Here is a 24,565-nt window from a genome sequence, read left to right as displayed (position 1 = left end):
ATGGAATCTCTCCACTAAGAAAAGTTGCAGAGGATTTATTCTAGGGCACACAATAAGACCATGCAAAGCAGTGGCCAGGCCTACTGAGCTCCAGGATTTGCCTGTGTAAACAGAACCCTAGACTCATCAAAGCTCTCTGTAGAGCTGCCCCTTGCATGCAAAACAGTGATAACTCCTCTGGAGATACTTGTCTGCCATGACAAATCTCATAATCTAGGAAGGATTCGCTGTCTTCCAAGGACCAGGTCAACAGGTGAAAACCACAAGCTGACCACTGCAAAACTTGGCAGGATATAATCAAGTTCTAACATCTTGCCTGCCTTGACCCTTCAGGATAGGGTCAAGGGAGCTGTGGCATCCCAGACTGTGTGAGTCTACAGGACGTCCCATTATCCCTGCACAAGGGAGATGAATATTTGGAGAGCCACAGGTTTCATGCTCCCATTATATGGATCTATTATTCACAACTTATGCTGTGCCTAAAATAAGGAAGCCCAGCATGATTTGTCATGGCAGACTCTGTGTCACATTTTAAATGAAAGTTTAAGCAAACAGTAATCCTTCTGATCTTTTTAATGAAACAATCTGCTGTTGCCCTCACTTGTCTGTAACCTTCTACTGCCTAAGGAAGTTTTTCTTCGTTTTATCTTTCTTTTCTTTTTTTACCTTTCACTTTCATTAAGTACTCTTGAATTCTGCAAGTTTCATTTGTTTGACTGACTTAGTACCTGACAGCAAATGTTCCTGCATCAGGAAACAGTTTGCACTTGGCCAAAAGGGAAACGGTGAGTGGGATGATTTCACAGCTAGGAAAAGCTGTCATGTTGGAGGTGGATGATGGTTATTCTGAAAGAAGGTGGACTATTACCTAAGAATGAATTCCCTTAAAATATGAAAAGTGAGGTGGGGAGGTCTTCTGCAGAATGCATAGGTGATCTTCAGATACTTTGCAGGACACACTGGGTCACAGAATTACTACACGGTTTGTATCTTATTTCACAAGTTCCAAAACATGGTGCATTACAAACCATCAGCATTTAAACTAAAATCTAAAGCTGTGGAAGATTTGAGGCTGGATTTCTAATGTTTTGCCACAGCTGCCACATGTAGACATCCTTCACTTTTCTGCCACCCTAGTCTCAGTCTTTATCTCTACATTTTCCACTGCCACCATTCAATACTTTATCCCTTTAGCATATACTCAGTAGCAGCATTCTGGGCTACAGGCATGGGTTGAAGAGAGATTTGTGTAAAGATAAAGCACATGCATTAATGTTTGTTTGTTTGTTTAAAATTTAGTCATATATTAGGATGATCAATTATACTGGAGCCTAGTTGCTTCACTGCTTACTTGCTTTTTAAAGGTACCGTTTCTTTAAAGAAGCAGCAATTACTATATCAGAGTACAATACCATAGTACACTTCCATGTTAAAACCTGGTTGTCAGTCACCCTTATTCTGCCTTCATCCTTGTATTCTCACTCAAAATATCTCAGATTTGGAACCGTAATTCTCTCTAACCCTAACATTAACCCTTTGGCCAGGATGCAGAATTGCAAATGGTCTATCAACTATTCCCCATGTTAGATTTATAGGCTCCCAAAATGAATGATCTTTAATAAGCATCACCTGAAGTTTTCCTTCACTTCTGGACTTGTTGGCAAGGTTACAGCAAAGAAGTAGACACTCAGCTGCTCCTGAAGTCTTGGTGCTTCTTGGAGCACCAAGACTGTCCTTTTATACTTTGGCCCCAGGAGACCTTTTAATACATTGTGCACTGACAATGAGAGGAAGGAGCATGTGGAGCTGACCTATCAGAACGTGGCCTTTCAATTCTCCAGTCTGTTATATCAATGCCTGGACTGACTGTAGACCAGTAAAAGCTCATCACTGCTTCATTAATGCAGTAGTACACTTGGTTCTTCATTACATTTATATCCTCACTGTACTTACTGAAGCCAGAAGTACTTCTCATGCGTCTCCTTCTTTACATGTTAACTTCATAACAGCCTGGTGAAGCAGCATCTTAGAATGCAAACCAGAGAATCTAGGAATCTCAGCAGGACATTATAGCTGTCCTTTTCATGAAGAATTACAAAAAGAGAAGACTAGAGATATACAGAAAATATGGAGAAGGGTTATTGGGAAATGAAATACCTCTTCTATAAGAGTCTCTCTTCCACAATGATCCTCTTTGAAAAGGCACTGAAGTAGTTCAGTTACACGTTTACAGCATGCAAGATTTTCTTACATAGGAGTTGATAATCAAATAAGAATTGTTGTTGCTCTTGTTGTGACTATTTTAGCCCTAAGTGTCTAAGCGCTTCATGTGTATGTTAGGAGTTTTGGATATGGAACTCTTACCACCAAGTTTTATGAGGGCGATATAAGCACTTCTGAATTAGGCCCAGTTCCGAAAAGCATTGTCTTTAGCCAGAGTGGTTCTGCAGCGCTTTTAAGGAAAACATTCAGAAAAACATGGCAACAAATCTACATAAAGAAGCAGTCAAGCGCGGGCACTAAATCAAAAGCACCCAAGGCTGAATACTGTAGTAGTATTAAAATACATCTAAATGCATGCCTGTGAATGTTCAAAAAAGCAAAAGAAAAGGGCAGAATAATTTCATCTCAAATCTCAGAGCTTTTCCTTTGTCCATATTTCATCATAGACTTTTAATGGCTTCTGTTTCTTATGATGACTCTATAATTCAACATCTGCCTTAAGATACCTATAACAAAGTCATGCTTGTCCTGTGTCTTCTCCAACTCACTCTCCATTGGAAATTTCTGTCTTTCATGGCAAAACATCCCCTGAAGTTTGGCTGAATGCCAGTATTTCCATCCCTCTGTATTGCTTCAAAACCAGTAATATTTAAATGCTGTTAGGAAGCTGAACAGCCTTAATTTAAAAATAAGTATATCTTCAGGGAGGTGATTCAAAGTAATAAATCAAAATAATCTTAAATGTGGTCTGACTGAATAACACTAGACTGTTGATGCTACATGAACATAGAACTCCAGTATGCATATTTAAATGTATACAGGGACTCATGAGATCAAACAGGCAGGTGTATGGTGGCTGAAATTGTGAGCTTCTGATTTTGATGCATGCTGCCCATTTAGGAAATAGTTGGGGATAAGCAGTGTAAGTAGGTTACTCAATGCCAGCTGATACCAATTCTGGGTGGGTCATATATTGTTCAACTCAAATTGAGAATGACACGCTGTTCAGGAGGCCATGCACACAAATGCTCCCTTATGCATACTGGGGGAATAGGAATGCCAGGGCTTATCAAGGCCTCTCCCTGTGCATATTGAAATGTCTCAGATCATCAGAGGGAACCTGTATGCTGCTCGTATGTGGCTACTTTGGGTAACAATTGGTTGCATCACCTGTGTCAGTCCGGCAGTGGAAAAGAGACCAATGCTAACAAATTCTCCCTTGCTCATGCAGCCCCCATGTGCCCCCCAATTCTGCACTGGAGGATTCGGGGACTCTCCGAAGCAGATTAGGAAAAGGAAAGGGGGAAGTTTTACTGAATGAATGGAATAGAAGTCTTTTTGCATGGTTTGGGTGTCACTAAACATTACCAAGGTAATGCTGAACATAGTCCATGGGTTAACAAAGTAGACTTGGGCCATGGAATCTGTTCAGCCATGAACTTGCCAGTTAATTGTTGCCTTTGACAAATCACACAATTTTAGCCTCAGCTTCCGATTTGTAAAACAAGGGTGTTATTAAGACACGTGTACAACTGAGAGATGTGATGCACATTTGTATGTCAGCGAATTGCTGTTCTTGTTGGTTTTATATAGTGCTACCACTATGGTGATGGAACTGTAGGTGTTAGTTTTAAGAAGTAAGGGTTTCTTATATGAACAAATAATTCCTGAAGCAGCCATGCTTAGGTGGCTGGAATTTTCTTCACAACAAAGTGTGACTCTGTCTTGTCTAACAGTAGCAGTGGTGAGACCCTTGTTTAAAAGCAAAACCAAACCCCCTCCCTGAATCCCTCTGCATCAGATTTTTTCTGGCCAGTATCCAACATCCCATTCTTGGGGAAGGTGCTGAAACATGTGACGGAACTTCAACTCCACCTGTTTCTGGTTCAGGCGTATCGTCTAGATCCATTTCAATGAGCTTCAGATGTAGTTATGGGACAAAAGGCTGTTTGGTCAGCTTGGTAGATGGTCTTTGCCAGGAACTGAACAGGGTTAGTATGTCGCTAGGGGTTCTGTTGCACTCCTTGGAAGGTTTTGATGCCATCATGGTACCTGCTGAGGCATGTCTCTGGGGTGGAACATGGAAGCACTGGTCTTTCTTAGAGGAGTGATTTGAGAAGATGGTACTGAGGAATTCAGGTTCAATGCCCTGGCTATAGTGTCCCACAGGGTTCTATCTTGTTCCACATGCTGCTTAACATATGAGACTGCTGGGAGAGATTGCCTGGAGTTCTGGTGTTCTGTGCCATCAATATGTTGATGGCAGGCAACTCTAGCTCTCATTTCTAGTTAAATCCAAAGAAGCTGTTCTGGTACTAAATCAGTGTCTGATGTTGGTAATGGAGGGAGCTGAAGCTTGATCCGACAAGCTTACCTGAAAGGTAAATCAGGAAATGGATTACACTGGACCAGATTACACTTCCCTGGAAGACTCAGGTTCACAGTTGGGGTGTCCCCCTAGATTCAGCCATGAACCTGGATACCGAGGTTTCAGAGATGGCCAGGAGTGTGTTTGTGTGGCTGAGGCTAGTGCACCAACTGCACCTATTCCTAGCGATGTCTGATTTGGCCACAGTGACACCTACTTTGTTTTTTGTTGTTTTTTTAATTAAAAATTTAATCTAACACTAAAAACATCAAACATTACATACATCAGATTTACTGGGTCAGCCCCCTACTACATATTTTTTAACATTATAAAGTCAAATTCAAATCAATGTATAATAATTTGAAAACATCTCTAAGTTTACGCCAAATCCCGTTTTTCCAGCCAGTTATAGAAAGAATCCCAAGTTCAATAGAAGTCAGTGTCCTCTTTCTCCTTCAATGATAAAGTCAGTCTATCCATTTCTGTGCAGTCCAAGATCTTTCTTACAATCACTCCATCGGTGGGGAGCTCCTCACTTTTCCAATATTGAGCAAATGCAATCCTCGCTGCTGTGATTAGGTGCAGCATCAGATACTTTTCCTGTCTGTTAACATCTTCCGGTATGAGACACCTACTTTGGTTACATCTGTTTGGATGGCTGCAATGGGCTCTGCACAGGGCTGCCTTTGAAAAGGGTTCAGAGACTTCAGCTGGACCAGGTCACTGAAGCCATCTGTTGACCAAGGTACTGAGTGACTGTCTCATTAGAAAAGCTTCTCTGGCAACCAGTCTGTTTCTGAGCACAGTTCAAAATGCTAGTTATGATTATATAGCTATCTGACAGTCGATACTCTTCTTTACGAAGCTGCCCCAGTTTTAACATCCGCCAGGGAGGGGCTTTTCTTGGTCGCACCACCACCTGGGGCACATTTGGGGGTGCAGGGACAAGAGAGAAGTCTTTCTTGGTGGCCGCTTCAGAACTGTGGAACTCCTTCTCTGTTGATCTTACATTGGCAGGCAAAGATGGTTTTCATTCAGATAGGCCTATTGCATGTAACCTGGTCTGCTGCTGAAGAGGTTTTTTTTTAATGGATTAGGTGCTGCTTACTTATGTTATTCTTGCATTTTAAATTCCTTTCTTAATTTGCTTATGTTATTTTTAATCATCTTTCATTTTATTTTGGTGTTATTACTGTTAGCCATCTTAAGCATTGCTTTTGGTAGTAAGGCGGGATACATATTTAATAAACATGAAAACAAAATTAACATAGGATCAAACCCTGAGTTTTCTTCAATACTATTAACATGGGAAAATTAGTGTAATTTAAAATCTAGTCCCAAAACAAAGTTTTGCAATTTCAGAGCTATGGTGCATTACTGGGCAGAATATTGAAACATAAACCCACTGCACTGGCCACTAAATACTTAAAGCCAAAAATGGTTTTTATATTTTTAGAAAGGAACTGCCTTAAATAGTTCCTCAGGAAGGTTGTCATCATCACCATCAATCATCATCTACTTATAAAAGAGCCTAAAAGACAGGAGGAGTGTCACATGGGAGCTGTGAAATAATCAAGCCCTGGCCTGGCACACATTCTGTGAAACACTAGACAAAAGAAAGGCAGCAGCAACAGAGCACACAAAGGGTGGATGAGGAACACTTGTGGTCTTCCAATGGCTTGCTTAGGGGGGCAGTTGTAGAAACTATCCTGCACCGGAGGGGGGGGAGCAGGGAGGAGGGAGGAGGAGGAGGAGATGCAGCAGCAGTCACTGACCACCAATGGCTTTCCCTGCTCCTGTAGCATAGGAAATCAAAGCACACCATACAGAAGTCATGGCTTCCACACCAAAGGAAGCCATCCTATAGCTCCCCTATGAGCAAAGGTCACCATAGTTAGGGGTGTTTCAGCTAGAAAACAGACAAGTGAGGGGAGACATGCTAGAGGTGTACAGAACGACACATGGTGTGGAGAAAGTGGAAAATCCTTTTTCTCCCTCTCCCATCATAATACTAGAACCTGGGTCATCCCATGAAGCTGACTAGTGGGAGCTTCAGGACAGAGACAAGGCAGTTCATGTTCACATGGCATGTTAGTAAGCTACGGAATCCACTTCCACAAGATCTAGTGACAGTCACCACTCTGCGTGGCTTGAAAAGGGGATTGGACCAATTCATGGAGGACTAGCCCTGATGGCTCTATGCCACCTTCAGTATCAGAGACAGTGTGTCTATGCCACTAATTGCAGGTGAGCCTGGGCAGGGTGCGGGGACTGCTGCACTTGTCTCTTGCTTGTGGCATCCTCTGGACAGCTGGTTGGTCACAGTATGAACAGATGGGCCCATGAACTGAACTAGCATGGCTCTTCTTGCATTCTTTTGTGCAGCTCTCCAAATGTGGATCATCTTTCCCATGAAGAACAAGTATAATGCTTTGCTTTTCAAAAGGGCTGCAGACGACAGTGCTATATCCACTGTAACTACCTGAGAATAAGCACCACTAAACTCACTGGGACTTCTGTGTCAACATCTATATCTTTGTAAGAGCTATTGCACCAAAAAGAAAGAAAATATATTCCTTTCCACAAGAAAAGAACATAATTACCCTTCATGGATGAGACAATCTCCCCTACTCCATCGGGCTTAATCTGAGTTTATTTCAAATTAACTGCCTGGCTTTAATGGTTTTTAGCACATGCCATTAATGAGGCACGGGAGTGAAAGACTGAAGGGGTGTCTTTGATGCATAGGCTGAAGACGCAGGCAAACACTTCTTTTTCCTCCACTCGCAACACACACAGTCACGCACTTCTTTGCATTCCTGTAATGACTGTAAGAAGATGAAAGTGAAGAAATGATAGTAATAGTGAAAGATTAATATTATTGCTGCTCATGAGACCACAGACACTTTCACTTGACTTCTAACCATTTCTACATCTCTTCTGTGACAGAACCTGGCTCTTAGAGTAACCAGCAACATGGGTCCCTGCCCTCGGCACAGTTTGCTCCAATAGGCTTTTAAAAAGTAATATAATACCAATACAGTTCTGTGATACCACTTTCTCATTTCAGTGCCAATAATTTTCAACAGTTAAACACAGATTCAAGGCTAAACGCCAGATTCTCCCCTTCCGAGGTTAAGTGAGAGCAGCCGCTCAGGCAAGGGCTTTGTCACCTCGCACAGTAAAGTACAAATAAATACCGTATTCAAATGGCACTTAGCTAAACTTTGGATCCTCTATTCTAAGGCTTAGGAGGGCCGTGAACTTGCATAGCAGCTTCCACCACCGTAATCTGCCAGAAGCAATGCTTTGCACATGGCAGCAACTACATCCCAAAATTCTACACAGAAAAAGAAATATAGATTTGCCTTTGTGCAAATGTACTTTGTTTGGACCTGAGGTATCCCTTTTCATGAGGTGGAGTATTCATTTTATTTGAGGCTTGTATGCTTGTTTATTGTTTAACATTTCAGGCATTTGAGTGGGGAAGAGTCTGTCCATCTGGGTTCCAGCAGGCATCCAAAGTGGGCCCAGGTTCTCTGGTAGGGGTCAAGCTAATGAGCAGACAGAAGATAACCTTTAGAGCCTTTTGTACACATAATTTTAAAGGCTTTTTGGCCTCAAATAAAAAATTATACTATTGTTTGGGTGTTTTGCATGGAAGCAAACATGACAACCTAAATATTTTGTAAGTGCAGACATCTCCTTATCTAGCCTGCTCACAGGTACAAAGCCCTGTTCATACTGTTGCCTTCAGCCTCCTGGCATGTTGACCCAGCAACTTAGAAATTGCCCATAGCAGATGGACGCTCAATATTTAGCTTCTTCCCCATGTTAAATTTAGTATCTTTTATGTGTTCAGAGACAGAAATAGGTATGTGGACTGAACATAGTGGTCTGGTCATTTACAGTTCCTAGCCTATTGGAGGGAGGAGAAAGGGCTTCCATCTTAGACTCCCTGCATTTTGCCCCTTCTGCCATTGCACCAATGTGATTATCATGAATTTCTGTTTTGCAATTGCTATTTAAAAATACTTGAGGATAAAAGTGCTCAGCAATTCTTACATTTAGAATTCTGCATTATTAATTCCTCAATACTTCTTTAATCAAGGAAGCAATTCTATGCTTATTTAGAGGAAAAATGTCTCAAAAAAGTTCTGTCAGCCAACATGGCTGACTGGGGAATGCTGGAAATGTTTGGGATTTTTCCATTCAAACATGTATAGGATTCAGCACTAGGTGTGTTTGGTCAGTTTAGCACTATATCAGCAAAGGTGTGTAGGGAAAATGAAAATAATATATCACATTCATTACTTTCATGGAAACAGTTCTGACTGTACAGCATAGTGCTACTGTGCTAGAAAAATGAAAATTCCTATGTAACTGCTTGCTTTATTTTAAATTTAAAATATGCATGTGATACCCACAAAAGTACTTTATTATATAAGGAAGTGCAGCAAAATTAAGATGCTGAGAAGGAGGAGAAAACTGTTCCCTTCTCAGAACAGTTTGATATGATAACCTTAGGAATGTTTACTCCCAAATGTAGATTAAATTAGCTGCATCATATAATTAACTCCTTTAAAAGGAGCTTGGTGCTTGGCAGTAAAGTCTACCATTCTGAAGGATGAAACTTCACCGTTGCAGTAGTGCTTCCTTTATGCGTACCTGTGCCAGCATGATTGCTGCTTGCATCTGAAGGAGCTCCCACATGGATTGGCATAGATGTAAAAAGATCTTCCATATGAATCTTCCTGAAGGCATGTTGATATGACATGCATTTTTTGAATCAACTCCATTGTTCGGTACACTTTTGCATGCACCCAGAGCAGTATGGAAGCAACTTCAGACACAGCATCAGCTATACCTGAACAGGTATGGGAAAGGAGAAGGATGACTTGGTTGGCCTGTAACAACAACTGATGGTTTAAACTGCCATGGATTGTTGTGCAGGAGATAGTGAGCACACAGTCCCTTGGATGCCCACCAAAGCAAAGTGACTTAACTGACTGAACCTGGTGGATATCCATGATTGAAAGCATTGTATCATTGGAAAGAGCCGCTGTGATGCACAGCATAAGATGCAGAACACGAAACAAGGTGGGCTTCATTGCTACTGTCTATTAGCTAATAGTGCCTACCATTGGTGTCATAGTCAGGACATATGTTGTGTTGACTTCCAACACAATGGACGTTAAAGAAAACAAATGCCTGCATTTATGAGATATAAGGGTGGTAACTGCAAAATTTGTTTGATTAGCCCGCTCTTTAAAGTCTGTTACTGGTATTATTATATCCCCTGGAAGGATCCAGCTCACTATTTCCCACCAATAAGTACTGACATCCACATTTGCTGACTTTATGACATCATTTGGATAATTACACTGAAAAGACCTTCTAAAAGGAATGGGAACCAAGAGCCCTTCTGCACTGCCTAGTTTGCAGAGGGATGTATGAGTTTTGTTCAGTCCATTCCATCTGTGTTTTGTAAATTGCCCAGTGTTCAGAAAATGATCCGCAAGTCCAGAAAAGGCCAATCAGGTATGGGATCCACAGGTCAGATGGACAGAAATCTAAACTTACTGAAATCTACTGCAGATTTCCCCATCATCTTGAAGTTTGCATGATTTAAAATCAGAACAATCATTCTAATGGTGGAGACCAAGATATCCTTCAGTTCTTAAGATAAAATTTGGTGCAATACAGCACACTCAGGAGGAATATTTTGAGCACAAATCATCTTCAGCAAAGACAAACTGGTTAACCATCTAAGAGCAGTTGAATTGCAAAGACATAGACGTTTTGTGAAATAATTGAACAGGCAACTGTTTTGTTCAAGAGCCCTTTCCCCTTTGCAATACTCCTTACACGATGGGTACTTGATTAGCTGAAGAGGGGTTTGATATTTAGTGGTTTTAGATCAAGAACCTTGGCTAGGAACTCCATGTTCTTCACTAACTTGCACTTGGAGAAGTAGAGCGTGCTGACGAATAAATCGCCAGCATCCGATAAACAGAATGGGTGGAAGACTATGCCACAAAGATAATGAAATTCAGGGTTGTATCCAGCAATCTCTCTCTACTCACAGATATTTGATCTTATGGAGGCTTCTGTGAATGGAAAGGGAAGGGATTATCAGCCGTTCCTTCCACACCCCCTACACCCCTGCCAAACCTACTCCAGTTTCTGCAGAGGGGGCACTCGGTGCTGCAGCAGCAGGAGGACTGGCAAAAACAGTTTTCCTCCCCATTCCACTGATGAAAGGCTGAACTGGATCAAAGAGCCAGGAGGGGAGACCAACTGGATACAATCTATGGCCTCAGTCTATCTCATATCTATCCATCACTATGACAGATAGATGATAGACATATCTTGAACAAAGTCAGTCCATTATGAGATTTATCTATCGAATAAATAAACTATACTTTTACCGAACTATTTTTAAGGACACTGTTACAGATCGATACGTACTCTGAACAAAGGAACAGCACTTAAATTATACAATTAAGTGAAGGAATAAGAGTAGTAAGCAAGTATTTTTAAACATGAGCACTGCACCGTAAATCTCAAATATACTTTGAAAAATAGATATTGTGAACTGATCTGTGATTAAGTTCACTGTATAGGACTTGCTCTACTTTTTACTTCAAGATATCAGCACAAGATTCTCAGAGCTCTTCCAAAGTAAATATAAAACTACTTGCCTGGCTGCTAGCTAGTTTCAGTCTTCCCCTCAATCTCACCCTCCTGTATGATGCCACTGGCTCCTAGAGTGCCAGCTCCTTTACAGTCAATGCCAGCTCCAGGTTTTGGAGGCCCTACCCTGCCACAGAAGTCCACTTTCTTCTTGCCATTGTCTCCAGCTGAACTCACTCCCCCTCCTCTTCTTCATCACTGCTACCACCTGCTTGCCTAGGAGGCAGAAAAGCAGTGAGCAAGGAGATGGTCAAACACATTGCTCCTCCTCCTCCTCCTCCTCACCACCAGCCCTGTTTCCTGGACCAGGGCAAGAGCCATGTGACCAGAGTTGCAAAGGTGCAGAAGAGGAGCGACTCCAGTGGGCCACTGCTGGATTGGGCTTCAGCGGTCCTCAACCACACCTACTCTTTATGCTGACCTAATGCAGACATGGTTAAGCTGACAGATAGGCATCAAGGTCACCCTCCCTTCTTTATGATGCATAGGGGAGCCACTAGCCAATTACGGGGATTGTAATTTGGGGTATTAACAGATGAGCACAACATGCACACATGTCACAGCTGACGTGAATGGTGAATTCATATGTCAACTGCTCCTTTCCCTTTTGAAAACAACTGGCAACAGAAACTGGGAAAGTGACTGGCCCCCAATTTTATGCATTTGAACAGAGGGGAGGACTGATGCATTGTGATGGTTGATGCAGTACATATTTTGTACTTGGGTATCCATGCCGGAATATAAAATGTAGCACAATAATTTGTCTTTCCTTCTGGGTAGGGCTCTCAATGTTTGCCTGTAGTCACCCTAGCTTGCTTACAGGTTCTTCTGCTTTAGGTGTGTTCAAAATTATCCTCAACACCAATAAGAACATTACAAAAAGCAGCCTCCCATGTGACTGCCACCCAAACTGCTGTGCCTGGAACAGTGAAAGCCCTTTGGGGAAGGAAAGTGGTTGTCTGTTGATTCTTCATGTCCTTAAGCCTTAAACACCATTGACCAGAGTCCATTTTAGCTTGGAGGGGTGCAAAAGCTCATGCCAAAACAGGCCCTCCAGAGTTCCCCAGGCCTTATATCCCTTTCCCCTTCCGCCCATCATTTGGTGATGCCCAGGCTTTTGTTCCCATTTCCCCCTTTCTAAAAGGCGGAAATGCCTTGCTAAGGGGGAGTTTCTAGCTGTGAGCATTTCCAGGTGAAGTCTGCCAGTATTTTGGGAACTCTGGCTGCACCCTTTTTGCCTCTGGCTTGAGCCACCCAGCTTGAAAGATGGTCTGCCTCCCCACTTTAGCACCCCACCCCCAACAGGTGAGGGTGATGGTCCAGTTTTTACCTGTCAGTAAGGATAGCACAAGTGGTGCTGGGAGGGAACCATTTTGTCCTCAGGAAGGCATCCTGCAGAGTACCACTGGGGACTGCATGCTATTTAAATTCTGCTGCAGTCAGTGGGCCTGGCCTTTGAACTAATTTTCATCCGTGTGCTGGTGACACATACCTTCTCCTACTCCTCTGGTTCCAGCAGACCTCACATGCTAAGGCCACTGAACAGTGCTCTGCTGGATGAGGGTACTATCCTGATGTCAGTTCAGATAGGAACGAACTTGAGCTGGAAGTGTTAGTTGTGACCAGGAGCCTGCCCACTGCTTTCAATTAGACTGCACCAGTGACACGATCCCCTAGGAAAAAGGATTTGGCCACTATGATATAGGAGTGATAAAACCTCGGGACTTGAATAGTGTTATGTGCTGGGCAAGGAGCTGCCTTCAGTGCTCTGAAATGTCAACTGGTTAAAAATGCAATGGCTATTAAATGACATTGGCAAAGGAGAGCATGTTGCACCTACAGACCTCATGGCTCTCTTCAAGTGCAGAAGGGGATAGACATCCCTGAGACTGGCCTTCGGTATGAAACCTTTTGATTAGTCAGGCCTGGTATAACCCTTAGAAGCTCGCTCTTCCATACCTGCCTAATCCACATCACATCATCATCATCATCATCATCATCATCATCATCATCATCATCATCAAAGCCTGTGGTACTTTAGAATCGAATTTTTCCACAGCCTCCAGTCCTTGATTTAGGTAAACCTGCTCTCAGCATCAGTTGGGCTCTGACACTTACTGTACTCCTTGGAAACCATGTCCAATTACATTCACCAGACCTGCACACAGAAACAATATTTTGTACCAGGTGTGTTTAGTACCTTTGACCACCATTTCAGTTCAGAAATCAGACAGCCGCAAGCTCCTCCTTTAAGTTGTTTTATGCTTCCTAACAAACTCATACTATATGTTCCTCACAGGGAATCTACTCAGTCTCTGCCAGTATGTTATGGTATGGTATGTGATGTTAGCCGCTTCTACATGGCTTTGCATCCCAGGTTCACCAAATGACTTACATAAAAAACACAAACAATATTTTCTAAAAACTAATATAAAAACTATAGAACAATAAATGCTTTTTAAAAAATGCAACGAATCCAGTAAAACAGAGCACTGACATGAAAAATTGCAGGTCAGAAGCCTGAGTGAACAGATACATTTTAAGGAGTGTCTGAAGCTTGCCACAATGTCTGCCTCTTCAATCGCACGTGAAAGAGTGTTTTGGAGCATGGCTGCCACCACCAAAGGCGAATGCTTACATGCTGTTCCGTGACAACAAAAGTTGGTCACAGAATGGCCAACAAGGTCTACCTGGAAGGTCTCGGTGGCAATTTGGTGCATATAAGGGAAGGTGGTCAGCTGGAAATCCTGGCCCCGAGTTGTTTGGGGCTTTTCATGTCAGCAACAAAACCTCTAGCAATATGTTAAATGCACACAACCCACCCAATTGTAGCATCACCCAATTATCAGGTATATAGCAATCAATTAAAAAGGGTGGTGCAGTTTGGTAGAAGGAACATGCAAATCTAAGGCCCTAATTCACTGAGGACATTTGGTTACCTGTAAATCTCTCTCTCTCTCTCTCAGACACACACACGGCGATTCAATAAAAAGCAGATGTTTGAAAGTCTTTATAAGATAAAAACACCTTCCACAAGCAGTTGAAAATCAATATCACCAGACTCTTACTGCAATTACACTGATAAGATGAAGATAGTAACTAGGGACTGCTTCAGCAAGAAACAGGTGAAAGCGTTTACAGCTCCCGACATCCCTGATGGAGTAGGTATGCTGTCACTAATTAGAACAGTGAACTCTGGCTCCAAAATGAGTTTGACATAGTTCAGAATAGCATCATTGCCTGTTAATTATATTAAAAGAAATTATATGTACAGTACCAATTTACAGCAATACTGTTCCTTTTGTGATACAAGCATGGCATTGGGTGGAACATGGAAATCTATCTAACACTATAGACAATCTCAAATAAGCGTAAGCGCTACCTGAAGGAGCGCTTACGTCCATATACGCCCGCCCACCCCCCGAGATCTGCAGGAGAGGCCCTTCTCTGGGAACCCTCCGTGTAGGAAATTAGGAGGGTAGGTACTCGGAGGAGGGCTTTCTCAGCGGTGGCGCCCAATCTATGGAATGTGCTCCCCAGAGAGGTCCACCTGGCACCGTCGTTATTTGTTTTTCAGCGCCAGGCAAAGACCTTTTTATTCAAATGTCATTTTAATTGCTAATATTATTTGCTTAATTCTTCGGCCAGGGCGACTTATTTTTTATAATGTTAATGTGTTTTATATTTTTAGTGTTTTATATTTTAACTGATGTTTTGTAAGCTGCCCCGAGGCTTCAGCGAATGGGGAGGCATAGAAATGTTTAAATAAATAAATAAATAAATAAATAGGGACCTAACACCAGCTTTTAATACTATTGGGCATTTCTCAAGGTGTCGGTTAATGCAACACCCCATGCAAAAGACTGAGCTTCTCAAACTTTATCCACTAAAGGGAACAGGATGGCACTCATGCACACTCAGAACAAGTATGCGTGCAATGGAAAAGCTCACTCAGCATAAAATGCATACAAGGGAGCAGGAAACTCACTGCAGGTGCAAAATCTACCTTAAACTAACCATTCTTTTATTACAGCTGCAGTGGGTGACAATAGCAGGCTCCAAAACTAATATAGTACTGGGATCATGCTAGTGTCCTCCAGATCTGGGTGATCTTGAGACTGAAAACAAAAATTAGGGAGGAAATATTGTAATAACAGTTGACTTCAATTACTCCCACATTGTCTGGATAAATGCATGTCCCAGTCAGGACAAAGACATTCCATTTCCAAGTGCCCTAAATGGCTGTGTCCTAAAATATCTGGCCATAGCGCTGACCAGAAGGTATTTAATCCTATGTGGTGTTGCCCAGGAACTAGTATTAGATGATGCTGATAATGATGATGATGGATGATGTGGTATTTCATTACTATACTGCCCTTTAGCCAAAGCTGAGATGTAAATGTTGCTGATCCAAGTGGAAACAATGAGCAGGGCACTTTGGATTTAATATATATCCAAATGGAAAACTGACAAGGAAGTCCAACAAAGTGGCATTTAAATTCAAAAGAGGAAACTTCTCCAAATGAATAAGCTGGTAAAAAGGAAGTGGAAAGGAGGAATTAAGAGGGTTAAATCCCCCGAAAATGCTTGAATGGGGGGGGGTGTATTAATACCCATGGTAACAGAAGCTCAGCTAGAATGCAGACCAGAAGTTAGGAAAGACAGTGCTGTGTCCAACATAAAAACAGGTTCTGCAGGCATCATGAAATTATGATCTCCTGCAACCAAGTGATAAGGAAGGTCTCACCACATACTACCAGCCAAGTACGTGGCAAGCTGGTTGCTCATACAGTCTGCATCCTAGGCCATGGAAGGAGCAAGTGGTACTATCAGAAAATAATAACTCTGCACATGACAGCAATTTTATTTGCTGCAGACCTTTCTTTGGTACAGACCCTGCTAATACAAGCTGTATTGTACCCCGTGGAACTCTCACTTTATTCTGATCATCAGAGCCAGTCAAGCAAAAGTCATTTTGGAAAAGAGGTTCCAGCAGGGAGATCATTTCCTTGCCTCCCATCTGCATCTGTGTGTGCCAGCAGAAGGAGCACAAGCAATCCATGAATACTATTTATGAGTTTGCATTTCGAGTGCTCCCGTGGCTGTGGCTGGTTCCACTGTTGTAACAGATGAAAAGAAAAGCAACACCCATTTTTACAATACTCTGAACTTTGCAGCAATTTGCTCCTCACTAACAAGGCATATGGTCATTTGCAACCACCTAAATCCACAGTCCTATGTAACTTTAGATTTAAGAAAGGCATACAACTCCCAGCATGCCCTGCCCAGAAGGACTGAAAACAGAAGGGGAGAGGAAATGCACAACTTATTTCAAAGAGTATCTATCGAATAGGCCAGCTTTCCCCAATCTGGTGCCCTGCAGATGTGATGGACTTCAGCTCCCACCAAGCCATAGCCATCATGCTAAAGTTCAGACTGCTGGAAGTTATAATTCAAACCATCTGCAGGTCCCCAGGTCAGAGAAGGAAACCGATTTGTCAACTGCACTTCCATCCTGCACTTCAAGCAAGAAGCACACGACAATGTATGCAAGTTTGATCCCATGGCTAGTATGTGCTGGGTGTGTGTGTGTGTGGGACCAAACAGGGGGAACTGGGGAGCAATCTGTGCCAAGAGATAAAGGCTGGCTCAGAGTCCATCCCAGTGCCAGGCCTTCGGGAAACTTCTTCCTCTGGAAGCTGAGGGGCCATCTCTCTGGAAAAGTCCCAGTCCAGCTAACTAGGGCATGGCAAGGGCTGCCTAGAGTCTGGTAAGGCAGAGCTGCGCATCCTTGCCTACCCTTGCAAAGTGACCAGGCCTGTGTGTCTGTAGCTGCAGGCATCAGTGACACAAGCACACACCCATGCGACACCTCTCTCTCTGTTCCTTATGTACACTGCACCTAGGCATCACTGTTGTGATGAAGATACACAGAATCCATCCCTCTGGAGTTCGTAAACTTCCTCTTGTGTTCGGTCCATTCTTAGAAAGGAAGCTGAGCTGAGCAGAAGTCTGCAAATGCACATGTCGTGTGCAGCACAAACAAAGGCTGCCGGTCACATGAACGGAAGGGGACGCTGCTTATGCACAGGTCGCACAGGGCTTGCTTCCTGATGAGCATCACACAAGCACCGGGTGCACTCGCAAGGCAGTCACACTTATGGCTGTGCAGAAGCAGGGGAGAGTCAGGGAAGCTGAACCTGGGGAATCCAGTGGATTCCTAACCCTAAAAACAGATTCCTTGCACATCCCTACCCGGGGGATTCACTAGCTTTCGTGAACCCCAGTTCCACTGCCTGAGAGGCACAACTGAATGCATAATCATGCAGCTGGAGGAGGAAGCTAGCATGCAAGTGCCCTTAAACCACCATTGCATGAGGCTCAACAAGCAAAGACTAGTTCTGCAACTCCTACAGCAGTAGGAGTTTTTATGATATATTTGAGGTAACTTCTCAAAGCAGGGGTGTGGAAAGCATTACAATTATCAAGTTTTGAGATTTCTTGCACCAGTACCACTGTGGCCAAGATACCTCTGTCCAGAAGAGGCCCTCACTGGCATACCAGTCAAAGCTGGTAGAAGGCTCTCTAAACTTCTATGGCTACAGGAATATCTCCAGACCACAGTCCTACTTTTCAAAGGAGGTGCAACCACATCCAGAACATGAAATACTTCTACCTCCCGAACGCGGGAGCCAGCATCCTGTTCACACAGTGGCCAACCAGTGGCATGTGAGAAACCCACAAGTGGGCCACGGGTGCAACAGCATCCTCCCGCTAGTATTGCCTAGCAACCAGAACATAGAGCTGTCATAACCAGTACCCTTGATAGCCTTGTCCTCCACAAATAGGAAGTGCCCTGAGATAAACAATTCACTTAACAATTCAGCCTGTGCTTCATCTACCATGTGTACACTTGAAGACATCTTGATGGACTAATGGGGCCATTAACTTTCTGTCTGTTTTCTATTTTTGATGTGCTTAAATGAGAGCCTAGTGTTTGGTTTTACATCTTTATCTTAAATGCCTTCTTGGCTTGCCTTCTAATCATTTTCTGTTACTTGCCAGAGGTTATGCATTTTCCTCTATTCCTCCTTTGCCTTCCCTACTTAAGTGTTTGTTTAGGGTTTTTTAGATTATTTTAAAAGAACCTCTTTCAGAGTCCTGCTTAGCCTTGCCTTCTTTCCAAATTCTTGCTTCTTGATTAGGGATGATGCATTTATGCTGAGCTTCTTACGATAGCTATAGACTGCAAGAGATACAGAGGCTGACAGTTCCACTTTGTAAGTGGCCCTTTTAATTGGCTCTAATTAGCATTCTCATTCATTAACTGTAATTCTTCTTGAAGCTTAAATGTTACTGTGGTGGCTATTTGTTTTCATTTTTAATCATTTTCCTTCTTACTAAAATTACACTGGTAGCAGCTGTAACCGTGCTCCATTTACTGGGGGTGGTGGGGAAGAATGGCCCCTCTTCATGTACGTTTCATTCATGATATTTATGGCACAATCCTATGCAAATCCAGGCAGAAAGAAGCTGGACAACTCCCAGCATGCCCTAGCTAGGAGCTGTCAGCCTTTTATCCTCGCTAAACTTGCACAGGATTGTATTATATTGTATTATAGCCATTTAGAGATCAACCCTGACTGCTCTTTAGAAGGCCAGGCACTGAAGATAAATCTTAAATAATCTGGCCACCTAATGAGAAGGAAGGACTCCCTGGAGAAGACCCTAATGCTGGGAACGATAGATGGCAAAAGAAGAAGGGGACTGCAGAGGATGAGGTGGCTAGATGGAGTCACTGGGGCAGTGGGTGTGGGCTTGGCTGGACTCCCAGGGATGGTGGAGGACAGGAGAGCCTGGAGGAATGTTGTCCATGGGGTCGCGATGGGACTAACAATAACCACAATGGCCATTTCGGGTAATTAAAACTCTTCCCTGCACTTTTCATAAAGGTGACCTTTGTATAAAAGAAAATTAAAGTCACCCACTAACATTGTGCATGACACATTTGCATGCTCCCAAGTTTCCCCTATGATGTTGCAGTCCTGGCAAATACAGGGCTGATCCTGAGTTGGTGCTTGAGCTGGCACACAGAACACCAGGGCTGAGAGGTCACTATCGTTGGTCACAGGAACTCATCCATGGTCTTGGAAGTCGCGCCTCTGAGATCATGGGAGTTTCAGTGGACACTGACCTGGAACCATTGCCTCAAATGTTCTGTTTACTCACACAAGTGGGCACAGAATGGTGGACTGGGAAAAATCTTGTGAACAAAATGCAATCGTGTGAACAGGCTGTCTGACTTCATGCTCAAGTTACAAGTTACAGCTACCGGAGATGGTGCTGCTAGTGGCGCAACAGAAATGGTTGTGCTATTTAAAAACAAAGTGTGCGCTTGCTAAGTAGGAGACTCTGCTCTCCCTCCTCTTATCAGCTGTGGCATAGCTTTTGACCCACCTATTCCTGCCTTGACTCAAGACTGACAGCAGGTATTCACCATCCCCTGGAAACAGTGGGTTTGGTGAGGGTTCTCTGGTTTTTTAAAAAAATCAATAATTGTTTTGATTTTAATATATAAAAACACAGAAATAGAGAGGAAAATGTAAGACTATAACCTTACAGAGAACAGAAGAAATAAGTTGATCTTAACATTCATTTTCCTGTCATCTTCTAACTGCAGCCCTCAGTATGCCCCCAATCTGCCCCACAGGGGTCCCTACAACCTTCTGCAGCAGATTGGAAGGGAACATACAGAGGGCTGCAAGGAAGAGGAAATCCCTTCCACCAATGATTTCCATTCTGCTGCAGGAAAGAAACCACTGGATTCCAGCAAATATTACCCTTTTTCATGGCCTGCTTACTCATGAATTGTCTCCTTTCCCACCACTGCCCCAGCCAGGGGAGCCTGGCACTGCCTCCACCAGGTGGTCCAGAGAGAGAAGGAGGGGCATGTGTTGGGCTCCAGGTAGCAAGTGTCTCTGTAGGGCTGCCCTTCATCCTTTAGCACAGGTAAGGGCAACACTTTATATGTAAGATTCAGAGCAATTTAGCATCATGTCACAAAATGGGCAAGGAATATATGAAAGATAGGAGACAGTGCTAAGACTGAAGTGCTGCTGTGAACAGATATAAAGCAGCTTTTATCAAGAGGGAGCCTACATCTAAAAAACAAGCATGAAGAACAAACTTACATTTGGAACACAAAATAGAAACCCTTAAGTAAAAACACAGAAATGCTTTCTTTTCTTTACATTTTCAGGGGGAGAAAGTTTTATCGATGTAGTGGCATAAAAGTATGTGCCCAGGATCGGCAGGCAAGCTTGTACTCGTACAGCAACAGAAACATTTTTCCATTTTGCTTGTCTTCCCAGTACGTGCCTGTAAAGCTTTTTCCGTTTTCTGTAGGTGCACCAAACTGACAGGCAGTAGATCTTACAGGCCAAAGGGTGTAATAATGAGCACTGACAGCAAACCTAAGATTTTGCCTCATTTCTCCCCCCACTTCAATTTTTTGTATGTCTAGTTAAGTCCTAGTGTAAGTATGGGGTTCCCCAGAACCCTAGGGTTATGAACAAGATCACTAGGCATTCCATATATATACATATACATACATACGTACATACATATGCATCATATTTTCACATTTGCACTTACACAAACAACTTATTGCCTGAGGAGCCCTTCCGCTTGCCCCTGTTGCTGAGAGGGAGACAAGCGACAGAAAGTGCATCCTCCTCAGCCTCATGGAGAGCAGCATGGCAGTAGTTCCATATGTGTGGCATTAAATGACCAGCAATGGCCCACATTCTCCTTTCATTGCACGCACATGCTGCGATTTATGGATGGCCTTAGCCACTGAACTGAAGGTGTGGGAAATGTGCCCCAAATGGTCAGCAGCAGACAGAGGGCCACTGGTGAAGCCTCCATGGGCAGGGGCAGTCTATACCTGGGGGGCTGCTGCTGACAGGCAGATCAGGCTTGACTGGAGGGGCCTTTCCCTTCTCACTATGTGAAGCTGTTCTAACGGGAAAGGCAGGGTGGTATGCCACATTAATAAAATAAACAATAACTTCAATTATAATATAAATTAATTAAAGGTTGTTGTAAGCCGCCCCGAGGCTTCGGCGAATGGGGCGGCATAAAAATGTTTTAATAAATAAATAAATAAATAAATAAATAAATAAATAAATAAAATACTTCTGAATGCATGCACATAGGTTGGATGGAGGGGTCTACAGCCTTTGGAAGATGCAGCAAAATCTCTCTTCCCTAACTTGATGCCCAGAATTCAACTAAGAAGTAAGTATTTGTGCTGCAAAAACCAAGCAAAGTCTCAAGTTAAACAAGTAAATGTCAGTCTTTATTTTAGTTTGAAAGTAGCACTCTGATAGGTGGTATTTTTGTTCATATTGCTTTGATTTATCTTACGGATTTCAGTACCCATGATATTCAACATTTTCAATGAATTTTCTAGTTGTAAATAGCACTAATTAAAATCATTTTACAACCTCTCTCTACATTAAATCTAGGGCCTAGCTTTATCATAGTCTTAGGCAGGGGCTTCCTAAGACATGGACCCTATTTCAATGGTTCCTTCAAGGTGAAAAGGTTGAAAAAGACTGATGTAATAAAGTGGATAGCAGCAGAATTTTTGTCCTGTTAACCATTTCCTTCACATTGCAACTGTAACTGGATTTTCCAAATTCAGTTCAAACTGAATAGTCAATGCACAAAGAAAATAACTAATACACTTATATGCCACTGAAACTAGAAACAGGATATCTGCCCTGGATTCCTGTGCACAATGCTACAAAGAGCATCATCATGGCTAATGGGTGGGATAGAAATGCAATCAATCAATCAATCACTATTCCAGCTGCACATTTGGCAAGGCTGTAACCGGAAGTACCACATTTCTGGACTGCTGCTAGGCAAGGTACTGGCTGTGCAAGAGTACAGTTCTAGGAACACCGAGTGGAGATGCAAAAATAGTTATGACAACTTTATTTCTTTTTCCTTTTCATGATTACGGGTCATTTCATGTATGCCTGCCTCTATAAAGTACTGCATTTTTGCCCTGTTTTGATTCATTCTGTCCTTATTTCCAGTATTTACATGCCACTGAATGAACCACATTCTTTGGGGTAGCTTACAAAAGGTAGTTTCAGAAAGTTAAAAACATTCTGTTCCTGAGCAGAACTCTGCATCCTACTGGGACCTTGGCTTGCAGGATGTCATGAGCTAGGCGTCCCCTCCCAAGCAAGGCAGTCTCTCCAGCACTTCTTGTAAGTGGCTTTATTCTACATAGAAGACTCTAAGCATTCACAAGTCTCTGAGAATACTCAAGTAGATGTTTGTTTGTTTATTTATCTATTTTCTGATTTATATCCTTCCTTTTTACCTACAAGGGGCTCAAGGCAGCTGACATCATTCTCCTCCTCCATCTTATCCCCACAACAACAACCATGTGAGGTAGGTTGGGCTGAGAGTCTGTGACTGGCCCAAAGTCACCCAGTTGGCTCCATGGCTGAGCGGGGACTCGAACCCGGATCGTCTGAGTCCCAGTCCCATGCTCTTAACCACTGCACCACACTGGCTCTCCCCTCTCTGTCCCCCTTTACCCAAAGCTTTGCTTATGAATCCTTCAGGGCATGTCTTTGGAATCGGGGTGCTGTGGAAGTAGGTGCGCCTGCGTTCCACGCTCTAAGGCCCTAATCAGGCCAGCCTGTGGCTATGATGATGGGCCCTCAGCTCCACGTCTTCAGGAGGCTGGCGTTTTCCATCCAAAAGGTCCCCATTTCCAAATCTTCTCCCTCCCATCCTTCATCTGCTTTATTCCCACAGGCAGGAGGGAGACTGGGCCCCATGGGTGTCCTTGAGCTACTTTCATCCAGAGAAGGCTCAGACCGGTACTGTGGGGCTGGTGCCATTTTGTCTGTTAAAGCAACAATTCCGTTATCAGAGTGTGAGCTCTGAGCCTCATCTGGTTCAGCCAGCTCCCCATCATCCTCAGAGTCTGAGCTATCAGTCCCCCGAAAATTCAGTTTCTTGCACGTGCCTGGGAATCTCATCAGAGCTCCTCCTCCGTGTCTGTGCTGTCCATTTCTGCTCACCTCTCCCTCATTCTAGGGCTTGGAGGTTCTCCCTCCTGGGTCTTTGACTGCAAGTTCTCCTGAGGCACGGGAGGGTCTGCTGGGAGGGTGCCAGTCCCACAGCTAATGTTTGGCCAGCCGTATCCTGCATGCCTCTCTCCAACTTTCCAAGGGAGGAAGGCTGCTGAGGCAAAGACAGGCCCTTTCCTCTGCCGAACCAGAGTCCTGGCCGAGAAAAAACTCTCCTCTTCTGAACAGGAGTTTCGCAGGGGAGGCGTGGCATTATGCCAGGCTCGGGCGCAAACAGGCCGTCCTGTGGACCTGTGCACTCTCACAAGACCTGAAGCATAAACATTTGTAAAAGGTGGTAAATGGGTTCCCATATTCACAAAGGCTCAGACACTTACATCCCCTTGGCAATCTGGTGCAGGAAGGAGAGGAGTCCCCCCTCAGGAGACAGCACCCCTAGAGGACCAACTGCAGAAAAGGTGTTGACACAAGGAAATCAGGATTTTGCACCAAAGGCCCCTGCGGTAAGTGCTGGCAGCACCCAGGAGGACTGAGAGAGAAACAGAGGGCAAGGCATCTGCTGGAACAATGAACAGCCCTCGCAGGTATAGTGCATGTTCACAGTGGCTTAGCATGACCTGGGAATGTACCTGGCAGCAACACTGCTGGCTAGATGGGTCAGTGGCCTGCAAACCTCCAGATGTGTTGGACTACAGCTCCCAGAGGTGTAATGCAAATCACCTGGTGGGTGCCATGTTGAGGAAAGCTGACTTGGTTAGCCACTGGTCTCCTTCAATGTTCTCCTCCTTAGAACATAGCTGGAAAGCAGAGGAGAAGGTAGTTAATCAAGAGGAATGCTGAAGTATTGAGGGCACTGTGTGTGTGTGTGTGTGTGTGTGTGTGTGTGTGTGTGTGTGGGGCTAGTCTTTCAAGATGTCCCTTCAGCAGTGAAAAGAAGCAGATGAAGAAAATGGACCCAAACTCTTGATTAAATTTTCACACTTTCCATTTTCAGCCTATGCTTCTAAGACAGATGCTTTAATTATCTTGCATTAATCAGATCCCTCAAGCATTAATAATAGTGGATTCCTATAGCCCCTTGTGTATAATTATTTCATGATAACCACACCCCAGGGTTACCTGATTTCTGGAAAATGTAATTCTCTCCTCCTCCCCA

The 24,565-nt window shown here is 43.4% G+C and overlaps 1 protein-coding gene across 6 annotated transcripts in view; it reads right to left on the bottom strand.

Annotated features, from left to right (window-relative positions):
* RGS6 (regulator of G protein signaling 6) overlaps nucleotides 1–24,565 on the bottom strand; it is a 257,675-nt gene that overhangs the window by 190,293 nt on the left and 42,817 nt on the right. Inside the window, exon 2 of one of the 6 annotated variants that reach the window (XM_044436435.1) lies at nucleotides 24,039–24,206. The exons of the other annotated variants lie outside the window; for them this stretch is intronic. The gene's annotated coding sequence lies outside the window, so the exon portion shown is untranslated. The remainder of the gene's footprint in view (nucleotides 1–24,038; nucleotides 24,207–24,565) is intronic. 6 annotated transcript variants of the gene reach the window in all.

This window comes from Varanus komodoensis, unplaced genomic scaffold, assembly GCF_004798865.1.
Source record: "Varanus komodoensis strain SLA01 unplaced genomic scaffold, ASM479886v1 scaffold3, whole genome shotgun sequence".
Taxonomy (NCBI): domain Eukaryota; kingdom Metazoa; phylum Chordata; class Lepidosauria; order Squamata; family Varanidae; genus Varanus; species Varanus komodoensis.
Note: the sequence above shows the minus strand (reverse complement) of the source record. Positions and strands in the feature narration are given on the sequence as shown.